This window comes from Olea europaea, unplaced genomic scaffold, assembly GCF_002742605.1.
Source record: "Olea europaea var. sylvestris unplaced genomic scaffold, O_europaea_v1 scaffold307, whole genome shotgun sequence".
In the NCBI taxonomy this organism is placed as follows: Eukaryota; Viridiplantae; Streptophyta; class Magnoliopsida; order Lamiales; family Oleaceae; genus Olea; species Olea europaea.
The window spans coordinates 541,955-557,372 of record NW_019249416.1 but is presented as its reverse complement, the minus strand read 5'-3'; the positions used below and the strand labels follow the sequence as shown (position 1 = coordinate 557,372).

The window sequence follows — 15,418 nt, the reverse complement described above, 5'->3', positions numbered from 1 at the left end:
ATTCAGAAGAAAACAAACTGTACACAAAAAAATGGCACTCGTGCTCATCATGATAAAAGAAAAATAACTTTCTTCTAATAGACCAACACAAAAATTTTAAGTCCAAATTATATATTTGGAAATTTCTAAATTTGTAATTGACAATTTTATTAGTCAAAATCAGGTTTTACTTTAATTGTACTAGAAGTTAATTGTGTTGTGATCAAAATCAAAATATGAGTAATGAAATTGTAATTAAAGGGTTGATAGTATAGCCATTGGAGGAGTTAAATATGTCCAAGAAGATCACATATGATCAATACAATGCAATTAAATGTCAAATGAGGGGCAAAATGTTGCACAAGTTTTGCTCTAACTTTCCAGTCACAAGTTGCGACACATTTTTCATATAGAAAAATTTCGAATTTGAAAAATGCTATTTCTTGAAGAATTGTATTAATTTAAGTTAGTTTTTCAACTCACTTTAAATCACCTCAGTTGGATATTAGGAGGGAGGGAGGGAGAGAGAGAGAATTATGATGAAAATATTGATCCTTGCTCAGCTGCAACTTGAACAGCGTGGTTATTCGAGAAAAAATAAAGTTCGATTTTCAAACTGATTTTGAGTTACTTTTCATTCCAAACATTACTCATTATAAATATACATCCTATGAGACATCTGAAAGTGTGATTGAACAATATTTTGATTATAGAGATCATTCTTTGAAGATCCAAATATATTTTCATTGATTCCTTATTCAATCGCAATATTATTTGTTCATTATTCAATCCATATATTGATCCTTCATTAGTACATCCCTGTTGTAAGTCAAAAGTTTGTTATTTGAAAGCCATATAAATATTATAATATCCCTTGTATCAGAAAACATAAAAGATCCTTTGATCAAACGCTAAAACAAAATCTTACATTTGCCAATTAGCTTTTAGAGTGTGTTTGATTGACATGGAAAATATCACCTAGAAAAGAAAATATTTTCCGTCTTTTGTAGAAAATAAAAATCACCTCTACCCAAGGAAAATGTTTTCCTTAAAAACAAGGAAAATATTTTCCTTATAAACAAGGAAAATTAGGCATATTTTCAAAAGTTGGAAAATATTTTTCATAGAAAAAAATAGCAATCAAACACTCTAAGTAGGAATTTGGGTGGAAAACTGATATTTTCCGTGGAAAATAAATGTAATCAAACATACCCTTAGAGTTTTGGAGATTGGAAAGAGAAGCTTGGAATTTGGGTGCTTGAGAACGAGGTTCGTTCTTGTTGATCCACACAGAGAGAAAATTAGCTTAGAGTTCTGAGAAGTGCAAAGTGCACAACCGAAGAAATTCCTTAGTGATTTACAAGTTGGGTGGTTAGAGTTAGCTAAAGTTTAGCAGTATTTGGACTAATTGTAAGTTAACTTTTCTAATGAATTTTATTGGCAAGTTTGCTTGGAGGTTGTTTATCCAGTTAGGGATTTAACTTTGTGATCATATTCGGTATTATTTACTTTTTATCGCTTTTGATTTGAATGTTTGTGATTGTTTAAATATAGGAATTAATTGAATTAATTACCTTAATCATTTAGAGATATTAATAAGTTTGTTGTTTGTTATTGTTTTAATTCCGCATTTAGGTATAAACTATTTGGTAAATTTAAACTTTCAAAAATGATTACTATTTATCATTACCTAACTTTGTTGAAATTCATTAAACTATTAATCAACCATTATAAAAGAATTTAATTAGAAAAATGATGAAATCTATCTAGATACTATTAGAAGAATTTAGTTACGATTTGATCTTCTTTTCCTTAAAAATAAAGGGAAAAGAATGAAAAAAAGGGAGATAATAAAAATAGAAAGAGAATATTGAGAAAAAGGAAAATCACCATTTGAACATGGAACTTTGAAGAGAGAAAAATAGTGGTATTCTTTTTCATAGAAAAGGTTGGCAATTGATAATGACTCTAGGGTTCACAGAAGGGGTGAAAATGAGAATCTGAAAGGGAGAAAATTAAGATATTTTTCTTTTCTTGGCAAAAGTTTTCCAAACTACAGGACTGAATGAAAAAGAGATTATGAAGTCTGATGTCTCTGCGTCTGGTTTAAAAGTTAATCCTACTTACTATAAAAGAGAGGATGGAGTATTACTATTAATTTGTGGGCCATTTTCACACTAGGTTGGTTCCAAACCGGTTCCTCCACTACACACACTCTCTCTCTCCCAACACATTATTAAAAGAGAGAATCTCACTCAAATTGTCATTTAAAACGCCACATTTAAGTAAAACCCCTAAATTTTAAGAAATTTATTTCTCAATAGTTTTACTATAAAAATTTTCGAGTCAGGGTTTTCCTTATGTAACAACTAAAAACACTTACCTCATAAATTTAATTTACCAACATAAACTATGTCACAAAATGATGCAATAAAAATTAGAAAACAAATATTATCAACAAAATAGTCTATAGGTAAGAAAATAATATTATAGATTAACAACCATGTTTTCTTCTGCAACAATTTTTTTTTTTTTAATATTAGTTAATGTATCAATAAAACTTCAGTCTTCAAATAAAATTATAAAACAAATTAAAGATTATTTTCAAAGAATTTTATTAGAATTGAATAATGGTTAAAAAATAATTTCAGATATAAGAAGCAATTTTTAGTTTGTAATATTAAAAATTGTTATTTTCATAAATATCATTTATCGAAGAAAATTTTGTCTATAAATAAAGTAATAAAAAATATAAAAATCAAATATGTTGTCAGAAAATTTAATTGATAATGAAATAACATTCAAAATAATAACTTATTTGACTTTAGTATTATAAATAAAAGATATCATAAGTTAACTATGTAACTCCATCGCTAATTAATAAAAAACAAATTATATGAAGCAAAGAATAAGCTTATGTTGATGACACCAACGACTTCTTTGTTGATGTCGCTGATCGAAGCACATCGTGGATAGTTCTGCTTTATATACATATAATTTTGTGATTATAATTAACAATGGAAGAATGTAAAGAGTCTAAGTTATCTACTGGTTAAGCATCTAATATTGTATCAAAGGGATTCATGAGAAAGTGCCATCTCCGGTCAGGATGCTAGCATGTTGTTCAAGTCCCCTTGTACACTTAACTCTTGTTTGCTAATTATTTTTTGTTGGAATCAAAGTTTACCTTTATTTCGTTATGCTCTTTAGATGCTTTACGACCGTACTTTATTGATAACATTATATATAAATTTACCTCATTGCATTAAGTTTTTTATGCCGATCTAATCTAATGTACATCAACTCTTTAACGCTAGATACACTATTACTTTAAAAAAAAAAAAAAAACCAAAGTCTATGCATTGCACGGGCATACGACAACATTTTGAATCTTCTTAAACTGATTGAATATGTCATCATTTTAAAGCCCTCTTAAAGAAAGTATTTTCCTTATTTTCAAGGAAAATACGATCACTTGACCAAAAGTAGAAAAATATTTTTCATGGAAAAAAATATTAATCAAAAAGTAGAAATTTGGATAGAAAAGAGACATTTTCCCAATAATTTATGTTTTATTTATTTGTTGACTTTATTTTCAATTTTTGTTTAGTTTAGAGAAATTGTCTTTATACACTAATTGATATTACTTTATGAAAAATTTAATCTTACGCTATAATTTAATTATTTCCTCTCCGTCAGAGGCAACTCAAAATCATTGAGGGGACATCTCAAAAAATTGTAAAAAAAATTGACTAGAGAAAATCTACAATTATAATAAAAATCAATGTATGATGATTACTGATATTGAACCATCGGTTAATACCAAAGCACCTCCTTCAATAATTATCAATAGCAAAATTGTCAACAATCATTGATAGTGCTCGTATCATTCATCACAAGTCTTTGATATCACTGGTAGAATTTTATTCCACCTACATATTTTAAATATTTTTATAAATTACTAACAAATAAGTTTAAAAAATATATATTTTTTAAGATATTATCTATTGATGATTTTTTTTTTAATTCCTAATTTTTCTGGACAGTATTTTGAATTAAACAATTTCATTAGTATATAATTCAAAATATTTTTGTTAGTTTTATTTAATACCAATTTTTTTTCTAGTAAATTAAATTTATTAAAATATATATGTGTATAATATTACTAACTAAAAAATTGTTCATAGCCTTCAATCAATTTGTTATTGTTGGGGAATATTTTCACAAGGGGAAGGAGATGAAACAAAAAATCAAGAATGAAAAAACGATAAAGAAATCATCGGAATCCCAATGAAAGCTCAAACACGAAAATCGGTGTCCTCAAACGATATTTGACCTATCTAGAATTGAATTAGATGCTTAAAGGGACTTTTGGCAAATGATTTAAAGGATTAATCAAGCTTTGTAATAGATAAACACTTAAGCACATAGTGTTTTTTCTATTAAAACTTCCAGAACACAAAAAGATTTTGAATAGGAGAGGTTGTGATCTTCACTAATGGAATGAATTTGATCTTCAATATATTTTCCATGTGTTTGTATTGATCATACATTGCTTATTTATAGGCCTTAGTCAATACTCCACAAAATGGTGCTAAAATATGATAAAAAGTAGCAATTTTTTCATCCAAAACAGTCACCAAGTTTCAAATTGAAAAACCAGCCAACGATTTTTTTTAATACTATGCGTATGCATAGTATAAATCTTGTGTACGCACAATAGAAACAAATTTGTCTTTGATTTGGCCAAAACACATCTTGAGTGTACACAAAATTAAGTCTATGCAAACCAAAGTTTCCATTTATCAATTTCTTTTAATTCCACAATTGAGCCCAAAAATCAGTCCATTATCATTTCACTGATTTCGAACAAATATTCAACAATTATTTATTGCTTTATCTTCCGGCAGAATTTCTAGCTGTTATTAAAATTTGTAAATGTCATTTTGTTAATAATGAGTCTTTCCTTCAGTACTACTAATTTGTTTTTATCACTCTTTACAAAAATTCTATCTATAAATTGAAATTATCAAAATAAGTTTGTTTGATTGAAACCGACCAAATTTGGGTTTGAAATTTTCCAAAATTTTGGAGCCTTACGAAAATATGAGTTCCAAAATGGTACAGATCATTTTCTTATTCACGCATAAAATATCTCTTATTCTTGCTGATAGATAATACTTTTTGATGGTGAACTTTTATTCATAACACATTTCTGTAATTTCGAAGTATCTATTTCACATACCCAAAAAAATTATTTCAAAAATTTGTATTGCGTCTTGTTAATTGTGTCTCGAAGATAACTAGTAATTAATATTTTATTTGGGAATTTCTTTATCACGATTTCAAAAAATAAGGTGGAGTTCTTTTGGAAAAAATAAAAATAAAAATGAAACAGTGGAATTAGTACACTTGATGATATATTGTGGGCAAGATTTCACATTGTTATGTCAATTATCATGTTTTTATTATTTTTTAATTTTATATCTAAAATAAATAAATGTATTTTCTATGCAATAGTTTAAGCTTTTAAATAAATGGATTAAACATCGTATTAGAACATATCACAAATGCCCCTGAATTCAAGTCATTTATAAAATATCATATACACATTCAAAATTCAAGCTGAAAGTGCGGCACGTATCAAACTTTTAAAAGTTTTTGTATTTATCCATTTCTTTGCATTGTCTAATGACCATGCATAAATTCAGTCATAGATTTTGGACAAAACAATCATATATAAACTCTTATGGTGAAGTTGTTCAATTGAGTCAAATTCTTATGGATGTGGAGTCAAAATCTTATAATAATTAATGCTTAAATTAAGATGTAGCAGTTAGATTATGTTGCTGGCAAAATGAAAAGAGGTTCAACTGAATGTCAATTGTGTAATAATTATAGGGTGGACCAATATGGGGGGGGGATTTAAAATTTAAAATTTTTATTGATTATATTATTCACTTCTTCCAAATTGTAATGTACCAAAGATTTCCTTAGGAAAAACTCCGAAAGCAAAAAAGGGAAATTGATAAAGTGTGAGTAGGTAGGGTTGTCAATGGGCTTCGGCTCGGTCCTTGAAAGCAGGAGCTCGGCTCGGGCTCATCACGAGCAGAACTCATGCTCGTTTTGAAACAAGCCGAGCCGAGCCGAGCTCCGCTCGTCCAAAATTGGGAGAGCTCGGCTCGTGGGCAGCTCGTGGGCCGAGCCGAGCCCGACTCGTCAGCAGACGTCTTTTTTCATTCTTTTTTTTTTTTTTAAACAAATTACTATTATTAAAAGATTGCTCCAAAGGTAGGAATAACCTTTTTTTTTTTTTTTTGCCATATAATATTTTGTCTCATAATTTATTCATATAAACATTAAAAATATTTTTGATTATCAATAATGTACCTTCTCCTTTGGATTTATGTACTCTATAATTCCTTGATTTATTTATTAAGCATAAGTCAATCTCAATAATGCTCTCATATAATTCTTAATTTTAGAGTTGGTATTCACCCTGTCTACATTCTGTTGGTTTTACTACAAAAGAACAATATTGCACAAAATTCCTAGATTAGGTAGAGAAAAATTATTCTCCAGAATAAGGCCCAAATGTCGCTTCTTGTTGCATCCCAAACAACAAATCTAATTCCCTTTTTTTTTTTTAAATTTCTGCACTCTACCAGACAGTTAAAAATCGGATTAGAAACACGGATAGCCACTCAACTTTATACTGTCTTGAAGTGGTTATTGAAGTTTTACGTTTTGTTTTTGTTTTTGTTTTAGTATGGTTTCTCAAATTAAATCTGTTAGCTTTTCTAACAAAATGTTTGACGTGGCAAACTTTCAGTGACCATTTTGAAATAAAATAAAGTTTGGTGATTAGCAGAAATCCTGAATTGTTTTTCCAAGGAAGTGGATATAAATTATAGATTCAATAAAATATGTAGTTGAAAATGAAATCTGATCAAATTATAATCTAAAAAAAAGCTTCGCCAAATAGGGGCTTAAGGGTATGATTAATAAGCAGACTTCAATGAACATATGATAAATAATTTTCCTTTCCTTAAACACTATGTCGTAAAATTTGTTTTCTCTCTAATAATTTAAATTTTTAGATGAGATGATTCAACATGTTGTTAGAGAAGGAAAATGATGCAGGAGGATTCGAGTCGAGTGATGCTGATTTGTCAGATAGCACGATTATGACGCTGAGATACCATGAGATGGCGGATCGGCGCAAAGATGAAAAGTGAATCACCATTATTTCCTTAATTGGGAGAATTTGATGCGTCTTTGGTAATTTGGCCATAACTTTGGCTACGGTTATCGGAATCGCTATTATGACCGCAATTCGGAAAGCTCTCTTCGGCGCGCACGTCGTGGCCACCTAGCTATGCTTGGTGAACGTCAATTTCAAGCCCAAAATTCACTGTTTTTCCTTTCCAAAATTCAATTTTAAGTTATTTTTTACTATTTATGGTAATATTTCGTTTCCTTTTTTCCATATGTTAGAAAACTCGAATTGAGCCAAATTTTTGGCAACTTACTTCTTTTGCTTAATATTTTATTTTGGTATAATTTTGGGATTTTGCCATTTTTGGTAATTTTTCCATAATTTCGTATTTCGCAGCTATTTAACCCGACTTGTGGATTAGTTTTTATCATTTTGCATTATTAATAATATTGAGTTGAATTCAGAGTATTTCCTCTGATTTTTTGAGCGTTTTCTGTCGTTCTTTTCTTGTGAATCATCTGCTATAACAAGCCAATAGGATAATCACTATCCTACCCGGCGTCAGAAAATATCTTGAGTTCAACTCTCGTCATTTTTTAAAGTGCACGTGTAAAGAAATACTTCAAAATTTACAAACTTGCTAGTATTTTTCCCCCTCCTTTCGTTGTAATTCCGAAGGCAAGGTAGGATTGACATGTCCCCTTTCCTTTTGTATGTGTTCTCTTTCAATATACTAAGTAAGAATCAAGGCCAAACTCCCCATATGTTATCTAGATCGAGGCATAAAATCTCGATTGACACAAACCCGCATGTGTTTGTGTCTATTTATCTTTATATATCTTGAATATTTTGGAGGCAATGACTGAGGATTGAGTAGGAAAATCAATTACTCGTGATATAAAAATAAGAATACTTTTTTCAATTTTTTTGTCCACATTCACTAGGGGTGTTTTGCTAATTTTGTTTGTGCTAAATGTTAGAGAATGATAGGTAAAACATCAAACAATATGGAGACATTGGGCAATTCATGGTTCCCTTGTCACGGGATTTTGTTAGGACAAAGACCATTGTATCTTTTTCCTGCAAGCATGCGCACGGGTTTGGGACATGGACCTGACTCGATATTGACATGTTAATGCACTTAATTTAAAAAAAAAAAAAAAAAAAAAAAACAAAAACAAAAACAAAAACTATGATATTGACACAAGTGACATATCTAACTAAATTCTACATTTATATGTGCAATATCTTTATCTTTCAATAAAATTAATGCTCTTTTTAGCTTTCTTTTGAATTCTGCAAGTACAGTCTTCTGAATATAAGTTCGAATTATTAGTGGAAACGAAATAAAAATGTTCATCTATCGAAGATTTCATGTAGTGATATAAACAACAAGAACTTACTAATATATATATTTTTTAAATATATAGTTTACTAATATTTTTTTCCCTCTAATTTCATATTCCAAATTTTACAAAAAGAAAAATGGGGATTTTTGCGTCTTGGACGTGCTGTGGACATGAACTTGTATGTCAAAAATTTTAAACAAATAAAAATATAGGAAATAACACTTGGGAGCATCGGACACATGTCCAAGGTCCGTGAAAAATGTTCCACATAGCCTCTGTTTGACAATTATCAAAATAATTTTTTTCTTAAACTCATTTTTATCTACATATTTTTGTAATATTTTGTACATACTTTTAACTACATATCCTCTAAAAAAATACTATTCCAATATTCATTTCCTCCACACACAAAAAAAAAAAAAAAAAAAAACACTCATTTTAGTATTTGTCAAACTAGGGCGTAACTTGGCTAGCACATGTCATTGAGTGTCAACGTCCCAATAGTATCAAGACACGCTACCCTAAAAAGAATGTCCATGCTTCAAAGTCTCCATTCCAATTGGTTGCCTCGGCTTGATCCTGGATTTCTAAGCAACCACGAAAGGTACACACATTTAACTAAAAGATGCATATTGCAATTGATGAATGTTCACTATCAAAGGAAATTTCACTATGAGGCCAACGATTTGTCTTCACATGCTTGGTTTCTAATTGCGAAAGGAATCCTCCTAAAAACATTGCTTTATTTCCAACTAGATTTATGGTAGGCCGAGTTGGATGAGAAATTCCTCTCTAAATATACAAATAATAAACATCACACGTTCTTTTGGTTCCATCTTTAGGTTATGAAATTAGTCTGTCTTGTGAAGAATTATAGTAAAATGTGGTTGTTTTGGCTATTATGTTGTTTTCCTTTATTAAATTTTGTATTAGGTGGTATTTTGGTTGAGGGAGAGGATTATTTTTCAAATCTTAAATCAGTAGGTTGAATAAAAATCACATAGAGTATCTTTTGACTAGCTTGGATGAAATGGACATATTCAAAAAAAGATTGAACTCCAACCTTGAGGGCCCCCACCATCTCGCCCTTGGAATATCGTGAAGGAGGTAAATCGCAGGATGTGTTTCAGCAGGTCAGGGAACAAGAGTTTGCTCGTACATTGATACCCACAAAGAAAATGGACATATTAATGAGGCGGATGGAGTGGTAAAAAAAGGATTTTTAACCTTTGTCGGTTAGTTATGACGCTATTAGAGGTGTTAAAGATGCAATCATCTAAAATTTAATATTCATTATGAGTTTTGATAACACGGTAAATAAAATTATCTCATTTTCTAGTTAATTATAATAATAGAAAATGGGTTTTATCTCTCTAATTCCTTGACACAATAACTATACTCGTTATATTATTCTTTTCATTATTTAAGTCTCAACTGGATTTACGCCCGCATGAAAATATGAAATTTTCTATTAACTATCCAGTAAAACTCTTTAAAAAAGTTACAGATCTACAATGATTTGAGATTTACTATGGTTCAAGATTTACGTCTCATTAACAGTTAAATTTATTGAAAAAATTAAAATAACAAGATCTTTAGCAATTATAGCAAACTTTGTTATTCTTCTAATTTGTTCTACAGAGGTTGCATCATTGTTATCCGGTAAATGAATTAGAAGGATAATGGTTTCTTACTATTAAGTTGACAAATGCTGAAGTTGTCATCCCTTACAAGTCAGAATTAATCTAATCTTTTTAGATTCTATAGATTTTCATCAACTTTATTCAGTGTATATTGGAATTTTTTGTTAGTATGGAGAAGATCCAATCTGAGAATGACACCAAGTATAGGTACAGCCCCACCTAATTTCTGGATTTTTTTGTAACATGGCCTAGTGGGTCTCTCCATTGCTCTTTTTTCTTCACAACCATAATACTATCTTATCCACACACACCTCTGCACATCATAAGCTACTAAGACATGTTCGATGCTCTCATAATTCTATGATGGCTAATTTGAGGCTGACGTTTTTTAATTTTTGTTCTCAACCTTTGTTTCTTAGTAACATTTTATACTATTTGTTTTTAACTTTATTTCGTAATATTATCGATCTTCTATTTTCAGACATTCGTAATAGCTACTAGTCATATTTAACTTTTTGTTCTCAACTTTTATTTTCTTAGCATTGTTATCACCGACCTTTTTATTTTTTAGACACCCATAAAAGATGAATTTACCCTCAAGCTACAATTAACATCAAAAACCTAAAGAGAAAAATAATAAAGAAAAAAAAATATATCATCTTTCTCAGTCCCAACTCCCATGCCACTTCCTGCAGCCCCCACCTCTGCCTTGAGGAAACTAGAAAAGTATCCCGCCTTTATGCAGAAACAAGAGAAAGGTAAAAGGTGAAAATATTTATAAAGAATTAGCTTAAATTTAATAATTAAGTTATACTGTAACTTTTTCCTTCATATTACAATTTACTTTCTAGAAAAAGATAATTAGGCAGACAACTTCCTTAACACTATAAAGCATCCAAACTTTTCCAAATCTGTCAGTTCAAAACTATGTTATTTCTAATCAGTCTTTATCCTTCAACACCAAAGAGTTGGCCATCTTTTTTTTGATTCATGTATGTGATACTTCCACTTAAAATTTATTCCATTTACAAACTCGAAAATGGGAAGCCTTCATCTTTATCATCATCTGATGCTTCTCTTGTCAATTCTTGGAGCTGTTCTTGCAGAAAATCTTGGAAATATTTCATCTGATTCCTACTGGCTCCTAAGAATAAAGTCGGAATTCGTCGATCCCTTTCAAGTTCTTGATAACTGGTCCACAGAAACTAGTTTCTGTGTCTGGAATGGAGTCACATGTTCAGATGATCAAAACCACATTTTGTCTCTAAATCTGTCAAGTTGTGAGTTAAAAGGTTCAATATCTGCTGATTTTTCACACCTCACTTTTCTTGAAGCACTCGATTTATCGAAGAATTCCCTCACTGGCTCTATCCATCCCGATATCGGAATGCTTCAAAATCTGAGGGAATTGCTTCTCTTTTCTAATTCTCTAGTCGGGACGATTCCTTCGGATATTGGCTATTTGAAGAAGTTGCAAGTTCTTAGAATAGGAGACAATTTATTAACAGGCCAAGTCGAGCCTACCATTGGTAACCTGACAGAGTTGAAAGTATTAGGCCTTTCTTATTGCCAGCTTAATGGAAGTATACCAAAAGAGATCGGAAATTTGAAGAATCTACAATTTCTTGACTTGCAGATGAACAGCCTCAGTGGCCTAATACCGAAAGAGATTGGCAGCTGCATAGAGCTTCAAAATTTTGCAGCATCAAACAATGGTCTTGAAGGGAAAATTCCAGGTTCATTCGGAAAGCTAGAATCACTTCAAATCCTAAACTTGGCCAACAACAGCCTCTCTGGATCAATTCCTGTTGAGTTCAGCCAGGTCTTGAATTTGAAGTACTTGAACTTGCATGGAAATAGATTAGAAGGCAAAATCCCTTCAGAGCTTAATCAATTGGTGCAGCTTGAGAAGCTGGACTTGTCGAAAAATAATCTCTCAGGGCCAATAAACCTTTTCAACACTCAACTGAAGAATCTTGAAGCTTTAGTACTATCTGAGAACTTTTTGATAGGTAGCCTTCCAGCTAATCTCTGCATCAGAAATTTGAATATAAGACAACTTTTCCTGGCTAACAACAATCTATCCGGAAAAATCCCGGTGGATCTGTTAAATTGCTCATCACTCGAACAGCTAGATCTCTCCGATAACAACTTCGATGGAGCTCTTCCACCTAACCTACACAAGCTAGAGAGCCTCAAAGATCTCCTGCTCAACAACAACAGTTTTAGTGGAATTCTGTCCCCGGATATTGGAAATATGAGCAGATTAGAAACTCTTTTCCTCTTTGATAACATGATCACGGGAGGAATTCCAGCGGAAATAGGGAAGCTTCAAAGATTAAGCGTGCTATACCTCTACGACAACCAAATGTCTGGGAGCATTCCAAACGAGTTAACAAACTGCTCCAGCTTGACAGAAATTGATTTCTTTGGAAATCAATTTTCGGGGGCTATTCCTCCAACAATTGGAAAGCTCGAAAATCTGGTTCTCCTTCAACTGAGGCAGAATGACTTGTCTGGTCCAATCCCATCCAGCTTGGGCTATTGCAGAAAACTATTACGGCTCGTCTTGGCAGATAACAAATTCTCTGGACCTTTGCCACCCACATTTCGTTTCCTTTCGGACCTGTTTCTCATCACTCTTTACAACAACTCATTCGAGGGTCCACTTCCTGAAGTCCTCTTCCTTCTCAAAAACCTTAGCATTGTCAACTTCTCTCATAATAAATTCAGCGGTAGCATTTCTCCCCTCTTGGGTTCAAATTCTTTAACTGTTCTAGACTTGACCAACAATAGCTTCTCGGGTAACATTCCTTTGAGACTTGCCATGTCAAAGAACCTGAAGCGTCTTCGACTAGCCCAAAATCTTCTTTCTGGTCACGTTCCTTCCGAGTTTGGCCAGCTGATGGTGCTTAATCTTCTCGATTTGTCGTTCAACAATTTGACAGGAGAGCTTGCACCTGAGATTTCTGGAATGGAAAAACTTAGTCATCTTCTCCTCAATAATAATCAATTCTCTGGATCGATTCCTACATGGTTAGGGAGCATTCACGAACTAGGTGAATTAGATCTTTCATCCAATAATTTCAATGGAACAGTGCCGGCAGAACTAGGAAACTGTTCAAAATTACTGAAGCTCTCTCTCCACACCAACAGATTGTCAGGAACCATCCCTCCTCAGATTGGAAACCTCAATTCCTTAAATGTTCTAAATCTTCAGAAGAACAACCTCTCTGGGACGATTCCTCAAACACTTCAGCAATGCAAGAAGCTGTACGAGCTCAGGCTTTCCGTAAACGGCCTAACCGGTACCATACCACCTGAGATAGGCACACTTACTGAACTACAAGTAATCTTAGACCTGAGTTTCAATAAACTTTCAGGTGAAATCCCTTCATCTCTTGGGAATCTCGAGAAATTAGAAAGATTGAACCTTTCATTCAATCAACTTGAAGGAAAAGTCCCACCTTCACTTGGAAAATTATGAAGTCTCCACAGGCTAAACCCGTCAAGCAATCATCCGAATGGTCGGCTTCCTTTAACCTTTTCAGGGTTCCTACTGAGCTCTTTCCAGGGTAATGGAAAGCTATGCGGCCCACTATTAGCATCCTGTTCGGAATCAACACGACATGAAAGAAAGTGGCTATCTGAGTCATCAGTTGCAGGAATCATAGTGGCCATTGTCTTTACGTCCACATTGATATGCTTGGGTTTGCTTTACATAATGCTGAAAATGTGGTGGAAATGGAGAAAAGTTTCCGTTGCATGTTCAGAAACTGGTAAATCTGAGCCCAAGAAAGTAGAGGAATGGGTTTATGGAGAAGAAATGAAGAGTGATGAGTATTGGAATGTCAATACAATGGCACTTCTACCATCACAAGACAAGCAAATGTCTAATTCAGCATGCATTTTTCACCTGAAATTGAGCACAGAAAGCACTAAAAATCCCGTGGTTTGAGTTTTACATTTGATTTTCTTTAATCTCAATTGTTATCTTGGTGGTATGTAAAATTTTTTCCATTCTGTTTACGTGTTTGCTTCTCATATTGTGGATATAAAACAAGGATATAGATTGTGATTTCATACTATTTAGGACAGTTTCATTTAGCAAAGAGATTCAACTGTACAGAATTCAGTAATTTTGATCTGCTGATCAAAAAAGAAGCTGCCATTTTGTTGCTTGCATCTGATCTACTTAAAATCATATTAACATTGTAATTAACAGTGTATAGCAATCTTCTTATGGCTGCATAGGATGTATGATGAATTATATAAGGACAAAGATTGTACAAGGAATTAGAGCTTGTTTAGCTGAGCCTCAAAAAAGAATAAAAATTCACTATAACTAATAGAAATTGCTTTATGCTATAACTCATCTTTCACAATATCGCTTCATGGCACCCTGAAAACAGAAGGTTTCTTCATATTGTATGTCATTTAGCAGTGCAAGCTGTAGTTATTGTCGTGAGCACGTTTCAGGATTACAAATTTTCCTACTCCAACCTATCCGGCATTGCCCTTCCTGAATGGTAAACGAGATGGGGATGCAGCATGGTCCTTGCCCCCAATTTTTCAAACTAGAGTTGAATCTTTTTATTTTATTTTTGTATTTTTCACTTTAAAGTGTATTCAAAAAATAAAAAGTAATATTAGAAAAATATTAATTAAACGAGACGGTTACTGAGGATTTTTTAATTGCTGACTCACCTCCTGAAAATTCCCAATGGGCAAAGAATGGTAATGGCCGCCCTATCACCTCCCACCCCATTTTTATCGCTACAAACGTTCCTTCCAAATCTACTGACCATAGGATTGAGTACCTCTTTATTCGAATTTTTCTATTTCCTCTTAATATTTCAAGCCATTGTCTCTTCATGCCTTTTTAGGTGTTCCACGACTTTTGCTAGGTATGTCTATTGGGTTCTTAAAGAAAGGTTGTAGGCAAAAGTCAGTGCTGTGGTAGAAAGAGGGTTATGACAATGTTTTTAGTTTAAAAAATTAAAGTGTGAATTTTTTTAGGTCTGCTATATGTCCAAGGTCACATGCGCCCTAGACAGACTCGGTGGCATCGGAATAGGAGTCCCCTATCCCCCACCTGTAGCTAGGGCGCCATTGGGTGCTGTTGGAATAGGCACCCCCTATAGGGGGGCACCATGGCCCATGTGGCCCTGGACAAGTAGTATTTTCCATACTTTTTAACACTTTATGACGCAACATTATGTTAAGTT

General features: G+C 32.4%; 1 pseudogene; it reads left to right on the top strand.

The window, feature by feature from the left end:
• The first annotated feature begins 11,023 nt into the window (after positions 1–11,023).
• LOC111385014 lies at positions 11,024–14,278 on the top strand (annotated as a pseudogene).
• The last annotated feature ends 1,140 nt before the right edge of the window (positions 14,279–15,418 follow it).